This window comes from Strongylocentrotus purpuratus, unplaced genomic scaffold, assembly GCF_000002235.5.
Source record: "Strongylocentrotus purpuratus isolate Spur 01 unplaced genomic scaffold, Spur_5.0 spur5_scaffold_6, whole genome shotgun sequence".
Classification (NCBI taxonomy): Eukaryota; Metazoa; Echinodermata; class Echinoidea; order Camarodonta; family Strongylocentrotidae; genus Strongylocentrotus; species Strongylocentrotus purpuratus.
Genome location: NW_022145612.1, coordinates 17,367,789 through 17,376,744, shown reverse-complemented (window position 1 = coordinate 17,376,744; position 8,956 = coordinate 17,367,789).

Here is an 8,956-nt window from a genome sequence, read left to right as displayed (position 1 = left end):
TAATGCTGAAATGACATAATTTTCTGAGATTTTTCCTCATTTTTAGTAAATTATACATTTTTATGCGTTTGTTGTAAAATGACCAATTCCTAAATTTACAGCCAGGCAAGAAATATGCTTCTTGAGGTGCCTACATGTCAGGGCCCGCGGAACGGCGGGGATCGGGAGCTTCCACCTCCCCCCCCCCCCCCCCCCCCTCACACTTTTTTGACAAAGTATATTAAAGAGAAATAGAAAGAAAAAGAGCAAGAAAGAAAGAATATTGAACAGCCAGTGTCACAACAATATATAAGGTATCAAAAAATGCTCATCTGACCGTAATTAAACGCCTAAAACCCCTGAGCTTCCGGGGGCTCTGCCCCCTGGACTCAACCAACGGCCTTAAGGCGGGCCCCCTGATACTCATCTGACCGTAATTTAGTGCCTAAAACCCTTAGGCTTCTGGGGGCTCCGCCTGCTGGACCCACGCCAATCAGTGTCCTGCCAGTGTAAAAAATAAGGTATAAAAATATGTTCATCTGACCGTAATCAATGCCTAAAACCCTTGAGCTTCAGGGGGATCTGCCCCTTGAACCCCGCCTAGGTCCTTAAGGCGGACCCCTGGATTCTAATATGACGGTAATTTAATGCCTAAAACCCCTGAGCTTCTGGGGGCTCCGCCCGCTGGACCTCACGCCAATCAGTGTCCTGTCAGTTGCACAAATAAGGTATAAAAATATGTTCATCTGACCGTAATTAAACGCCTAAAACTTCTGAGCTTCCGGGGGCTCTGCCCCCTGGACTCAACCAACGGCCCTAAGGAGGGCCCCCTGATACTCATTTGACCGTAATTTAGTGCCTAAAACCCTTGAGCTTCTGGGGGTTCCGCCAGCTGGACCCCACGCCAATAAGTGTCCTGCCAGTGGCACAAATAAGGTATAAAAATATGTTCATCTGACCGTAATTAAACGCCTAAAACCCCTGAGCTTCCGAGGGATCTGCCCCCTGGACCCCGCCTAGGGCACTAAGGTGGACCCCTGGATTCTAATATGACGGTAATTTAATGCCTAAAACCCCTGAGCTTCTTGGGGCTCCGCCCGCTGGACCTCACGCCAATCAGTGTCCTGCCAGTGTCACAAATAAGGTATACAAATATGTTCATCTGACCATAATCAAATTCCTAAAACCCCTGAGATTCCGGGGTTTCCGCACCCTCGACCCCTAAGGCGGGCCCCTGAATGCTTGTCTGACCGTAATTTATTGCTTTAATCCCCTGAGTTTCCGGGAGCGGACAAGGTATCAAAATATGTTCATCTGACTGCAGACGCGTCCCCCCCCCCCAAAAAAAAAAGAAAGACACCGGCCCAAAAAAGAGAGGGGAGAAAAAGAAGAGGACGTAGGAAGAAAAATGAGCAGACAAAAAAAACATTTTTGAAATTCAGACAAGGATTAAGAGTCGAGAACGGTACAACGAATCGTCTTCTTTCTTTAATAATTTTAATGAAACGTCAAAGCTTCCGCGCTTCGCGCAGGAGGGGGGCTGAATTCAGACAAGGATTAAGAGTCGAGAATGGTAATACGAATCGTCTTCTTTCTCTAATAATTTAATAAAACGTCAAAGCTTCTGCGCTTCGCGCAGGAGGGGGGGGGGGGGGGAGTGGGACTGAATTCATACAAGAATTAATAGTCAAGAATGGTAATACGAATCGTCTTCTTTATCTAATGATTTAATGAAACGTAAAAGCTTCCGCGCTTCGCGCAGGAAGGGGGGGGCCAAATTCAGACAAGAATTAAGAGTCGAGAATGGTAATACGAATCGTCTTCTTTCTCTAATGATTTAATGAAACGTAAAAGCTTCCGCGCTCTGCGCGGGAGGGGGAAACTGAATTCAAACGAGGGTTAAGAGTCGAGAACGGTACCACAAATCGGTTTCTTTGTCTAATAATTTAATGAAACGTAAAAGCTTGGGCGCTTCGTGCGGGAGGGGGAGGGGTAAACTGAATTCAGACGAGGATTATTTTCGAGAACGGTACAACGAATCGTCTTCTTTGTCTAATAATTTAATGAAACGTCAAAGCTTCGGCGCTTTGCGGAGGAGGGAGGGGGAAATCGCCTCTCCCTGCACTCCCCCCCCCCCCCCCCCCCCACTACGTCAATGCAGGTCACCATTACGTACCGATATTTGGGTCGCATAATTTCAAATTTGGGCCCCCCTAAGAAATCCTGGATCCGCGCCTGGTGTAGAGCTTCTCAAGCGTTGGGAGGCCCAAAGTTTGATGGTAAAATTTGACTCAAATTGTATCATAATGTGAAAGAGGGTCTAATTTAAGACATATTTCTGCGAGGGTTTTCAAAACAAATGCGTTTAAAGTCGAATATTGATGAAAGAATACAAAAAAATTCTGCGTACAACAGAAAACCCAAATTATTGTTCTGCTTCTAATGAAGCTAACTTAATATCAGGGTGGACTTCCCTCCCTGTATTCAATAATGAGCAGAAAAGTGTAATCTATTCCTTTTTCCATTAGACCATTTTTCACCAACATGACTTATGTCTCAGCAACAATTTTTTTATATTCTCTCAGCAAAATAAACCAACATTTCAAATATATACAGGGCGTCTATAGGTTTTTTTTGTTAACAAAACTTTAAAAAGTTACGCAAAACGTTGTTTGAATATAAAGCTAAAATCTGACCGACCGTTGCCTGCCCCCAGATATCGATTTGCACAATCATGGATTGTATGTACTAATTCCAATTATGTTTTCACTCCGATGGATTGATTGTACTCCTTAGCATATAAAACAAGCTACAATAAACACACCGTTTAGAATAGTAGAATTGTAAGCAGGTAACCTTAGGTTCTTGATTAGTGCACGACAATCAAACCTTTCTGATTATCATAATAATTAAAACACCATATGGAATAGAATCGTAAACAGGTAACCTTAGGTTCTTGATTATAAAATTGTGCATGACAATCAAACCTTTCTGATTATCACAATAATTAAATCACCATATGGAATTAAATCGTAAACAGGTAACCTTAGGTTCTTGATTAGTGCACGGCAATCAAATCTTTCTGATTATCATAATAATTAAAACACCATATGGAATAGAATCATAAACAGGTAACCTTAGTTTCTTGATTATGTGCATAACGATACAAACTTCATGATTAAAATATTACTACAAACACCTATTTTACAATCTTTTTAGGTGCTCTTCAAAAAAAAAAAGATTAGAGATAAATGAGGTAAAAGTAATTATAGTTGTACAGGTTAATGCACAGAGAAATTTCAAGTCCATTGAATTGAAAGAGTGTATAAGCAGGCTAAGGTAATGAGAGTACATACATTTTGCACGATAGAAATTTTAGTTATTTTGTGGAAAATTGTTGGACACCAGTGGTGGATCCAGGAGGGGTGGGGGGGGGCGGAGCGAATTATCGGCCGGCACGATTTTCAATTTGCGGGAGCAAAAAAAAATTAAAAATTAGTGCTCACTACACCCCCCCCCCCCCCACCCCCTCACCCACTATGCGAATTATCGGCCGGCTGTTTCGCCGCTAAATATTTTCTCACGAATTGGGCCCCCTCCCCTGCCGCCGGCTGGATCCGCCCCTGGGCCTGGTACTTCACCAATAGTACTTGCAAATATTATTTCGAGTGTATAAACTGTGTTGTTATCAGAGGCGTCGATCGCTATACCTTTTTCAGTAGGGGGGGGGGGGGGGGGGGGGGGTGTGGAGGCCACCGATTACCGACAAAACGAGCCACCAATTACCGACAAGTATATTAATTCCAATGTCCCAATGTCTACAAATTTAACACTATTAACCCGGGGCCAGGAACTAAGTTATTTTTCAGTTTTTCCGTCACCCGCGCATAGCGCGGAAGCTTTGACACTTCATTAAATTATTAGAGAAAGAAGACGATTCGTTGTACTGTTTTCGGCTCTTAATCCTTGTCTGAATTCAGTCTCTCCCCTCCCGCGCGAAGCGCGGAAGCTCCTCAAGTTTCATAAATAATTTTGTTGTACCGTTCTTGACTCTATATCCTAGTCTAAATTCAGTTGCCCCCCTCCCGCGCAAAGCGCGGAAGCTTTCGCGTTTCATTAAATCATTAGAGACAGAAGATGTTTCGTGGTATCGTTCTCGACTCTTATTCCTAGTCTAAATTTAGTCTCCCCCCTGAGCCCCCTCCCGCGCGAAGTGCGAAAGCTGTCACGTTTCATAAATAATTTCGTTGTAGTACCGTTTTCTACTCTGAATCCTTGTCTGAAATCATTTCGCCTATCCCGCGCGAAGCTTTCACGTTTCATTAAACTATTAGAGAAAGAAGACGATTCGTTGTATCGTTCTCTACTCTTAATTCAAGTCCGAATGCAGCCCCCCCCCTTCCCGCGCGAAGCACGGAAGCTTCGGCGTTTCGTTAAATTATTAGAGAAAGAACAAGATTCTTTGTACTGTTTTCGACTCTTAATTCTTGTCTGAATTTTCAGTTCCCCCCTCCCGCACGAAGCGCGGAAGCTTTCACGTTTCATTAAATTATTAGAGAAAGAGGACGATCCGTTGTATCGTGTCCTTGTCTGAATTCAGTTTCCAGCAATCTGGTTTCCATTGTCAACACAAACAAATTGCAATCATCACTGTACACATAGATTGGCATATTGCAAGCTTTGCATGGCACCAGACCCATGTACTATTAGCTGTCACCACGCACGTGTGTCGCGGGTATGTTATAGGATTTTGTGAAAGAAATTTGTTTTAAATAATAATAATAAAAAACATAATTTGTGGCTGTCGGCTTTGTGACAATTTCGTAAACGAAGCATAATGATGTAGTCTACATTAAATATATCATACAACAGCATCATATAAATTTCCGGGGGTGCTGCAGCACCCCCAGCACCCCGCTTCCCAGGGCCATGGTTCACACACCCCCCCCCCCCCCCCCCTCCCGCGCGAAGCTTTGACGTTTCATTAAATTATTAGGGAAAGAAGACGATTTGTTGTACCGTTCTCGACTCTTAATCCTTGTCTAAATTCAATTTCTTTTGACGTTTCATTAAATTATTAGAGAAAGAAGACGATTCGTTGTACCGTTCTCGTCTCTTAATCTTTGTTTGAATGAAATTCCCCTTCCTCCGCGCGTAGCGCGGAAGCTCTGACATTTCATTCAATTGATAAAGAAAGAAGACGATTCGTTGTACCATTCTCGACTCTTAATCCTTGTCTAAATTCAGTTCCCCCCCCTCCCCGCGAAGCGCGGAAGCTTTGACGTTTCATTAAATTTTTTGAGAAAGAAGACGATTGTTGTACCGTTCTCGACTCTTAATCCTAGTCAAAAATTCAGTTTCTTTTGACGTTTTATGAAATTACTAAAGAAAGAAGACGATTCGTTGTACCATTCTCGACTCTTAATCCTTGTTCTTCCTACGTCCTCTTCCTTTCTTCTTTCTCTCTCTCTCTCTCTCTCTCTTTTTTTGGAGGGGGGGGGGGTGACCCCCCCTGCATACGCGCGTGTTTCCTCTCTATCTCTCATTATCTCTCTCTCCCACTCTCTACTTCTTTTTTTGCACTTATGCGCTTCGCGCTTGACATTTAGCTCACTGCTTTTTAACGCTGCGGCTTTGCATTTGGCGCACTGCATTTCTATGATGCTGTTGATTGAATAAATTGAATAAATTCATCAATTCCTGATGAAGCCGTATGAGCGAGAATTCAATTTATTCTTGTTTCATATACGGATGTCTCATTTACGTAATGTATCATGAAAATGAGATAGCAAAATGTGTATATTGATGGTCATCTTGCGAGTAATAACCATTAACTACTCTCATCGGACTCTCATCATTAATGTTTCTCTTCATTTTTTGGTTTTGATGGTGAATTGTTTGGGGGGATGATTGTACAGGCCACCCCCCCACCTGAAATATTGGGGGGGGGGGGGATATATCCCCCCCCCATCCCTCCCCCCCCCCCCCCTGGGATCGACACCCATGAACATAGAACTTGGCGGGTGCCTGAGTCATGCAAAATAGATAGTCTGTGAAAACTTTGGGATTTGGGAGAAACTTTTCATTTCTTAAGAGGGTACCATGACTCAAAAAGTTTAAATGACGCTGCTCAAGAGAAATGTATTTCTATGCATTTTGAGAAGCGCTTGACAATTACCTAAAACTTACATCCTTCGTGGAAATCAGCAGCCGCACTGCCGTTGTATAACTTATATGTATTAAAGGGAAATGTTTAGTATCGAGAAAGACAACGTGCTAGTAGTAATTGAACGAATATGGTAGCCATCTCTCAATCTATCAGATCGTCTTTTGCTATTGAATCCTGATTGTCCACGGGGGGTAGTTGTCCTCGGGGGTAATTTTCCTCGGGGGTAGTTGTCATGGGGGGGGGGGGGGTAATTGTCCTCGGGGGTACTCCTCGGGGGGTAATTGTCCTCGGGGGTAGTTGTCCTCGGGGGGTAATTGTCCTCGGGTGGTAGTTGTCCTCGGGGGTGGGTGTCTGGGGGGTAATTTTCAGGGGGGTAATTGTCCTCGGGGGTAGTTGTCCTCGGGGGGTAATTCTCCGGGGGGTAATTTTCCGGGGGGTAGTTGTCCTCGGGGGGGGGGGGGGGTTATTCTCCGGGGGGTAATTTTCCGGGGGGTAATTGTCCTTCGGGGGTAGTTTTCCGGGGGGTAAATTTCCGGGGGCTAGCTGCCTTAGGGTCCTTGGTGGTACTCGGGGTGCAATTAATCTAACAGTCCCTGGTCATGCTCATCTGATTAATGCCCCACTGGAATTAAGCTCTCGAGCTTTCGTGGGTTATCCTGTCCAAGATGACTTATTTTTGATCTGTTATTATTGTATATTGTTGTATGTTGGAAGCTTATCGAATAAAAATCAATCAATCAATCAATCAATTAAAACCCCTAAGCATGGGGCTCCGCCCCATTACCCCCGGGTTTTGCCTCTGGACCCCACGCCAATTTAGGCCAAATAAAATTTAAAAAAATGTTTAGCGTCCTGTTTTTTCGAAAAATAGGAAGGAGGAGGCCCCCTTTTTTTTTTTTTTTTTTAAATGGCCACTCAAACTGGCCGCTCGGTACATTTTCCCCGACAGTCGGGCTATTTTTTAAGATGGCCGCCGAACTTTTTTAATTTTTTTTTTATATCAGAAATGGATCCATCTTAGCAGTGTTTTCTTTTTCTTCAAAAAAAAAATTCAAAAAAAAAATTCAAAAAAAAATTCAAATAAAAAATAGGAGGCGGCCCCCAAAAAGGAAGCGGATGGGGACGCTAAACATTTATATTTTTAACATGGCCTTACGCTCCATTTGATTCGCTCGCTTTGCTCTACCTGATGTGTATTATTTGTCTTTGATGAAAAGGGGAATGTAATTGTATACTATATCATTTAAAAAAAAAAAAAATTATATCTCATTAGTCTAAAGTTAATAGCGCCATCTTGTGGTTATATTCGACACAGACAACAACAGAGGCACAACTCTGTTTGGTTGCTACAGTGGGAGTCTCTCGTACGGACTCAAGTATGTATCAAGTAATAGAGTTACATTTGAGCTTAAAGGGATAGTTGAGTTTTGTTGCAGGGGGCGCTACACACAAAAATAAATAAGAGGAGCCTTCCTTTGAAGGCCGATAAAAGGTGGAAGCCCGCAGGTTCGTCTTAATTCGCTAACATGTCCGGTCGTCTCTTGGACTGCAGAGACTTATGGATGTTAATGCAGAAAAGAAATGAAAGTGAAGGAGGGGGACACGAAATACTGGTAGGCCAATGGATCGAGGTGTCGATAAATCGACCCTTCGAGGAGAAATTTCTCCTGTACGCGTTGTTCTTCAAAATGCCAGTTCTTCAGATGACGATAGTCATGCAACAAAAGTTGAAAGACACAAAGCTTGAGATACGAGAAGCGCATCCCTGCAGACACCACGTACTGCATTAGACAAATTCGTGACAGAAGGCCAACCACACGGAATAGAGCCCTGTCCGGGATTTAGAGTCTGTCCTATAATCTCACATATTATTTCGTCTGTCATCCCTCTTGACTTCCAATACACACAAATAACACAATAATACACTTCAATTATTGTGGAATAGCCTGACAACGACTACTGAGAGCCGGCCGTTTATTCAGTATGAATGTTTAACAAACATTTCTTCTCGTTTCCGTCACTGGAAACCGGACCTATCATGGTCCAGGATAAAAAACCAGAGATAAAACTCAACGAGCATAAAAACTCTGGAAAACCTTATTCAAACACAGTCATGTAACAGTACATGACAAAACGCACTTTTATTGTAAATAAAAGTTGTCTCGTTGAAAGCTCAAGCTAGAATGATTCAATTACACACTAATTCATGCCACGCCCTGGACTCCGTGGCAGAATTAGCTCGCACACCTGTACGAGCTGCCTATGCAAATTACATTCCATCGGGGCACAGCCCCGGACCCAACATAAGTATGCATTCATTAACGATACAAACAACATTTGTCTGCTATACAATCGTACCGCAGACAAATAATATTACCATGTGGTATCAATTTAGTGAATGACACCAGCTATCAAATTAAACCTTGAAAACTAGCGATGCCGTTTTGCTCACACATCGGGCAAAATGGGATTGGGCTCAATATTGATGAGTCAAAAACATGAAGGCCAAAAATTGATCTTTTACTCCCAAGAAAGCCCAAATAAATACACCAAAAGGCATCGTTCCACCTTAAAAAATATTACCACGAAGCTTATGATTATGTAATGTCATATCGCCACAGGGAGTCGCAACTCTATGGCAGTTTTGGTTACTACGACACCAGCAAGCCATCAGTTGGTTTAAACATGTAAACGCTAGAAGAAACCGGGCAGGTGATCGGAAGCGATTGGCATCCAACTGCTTGTATCGATCTACACTGGAAAAGGACAGGGCTCGTCAAAGAGCTGTCCAAACTCTTGGATGTGGGT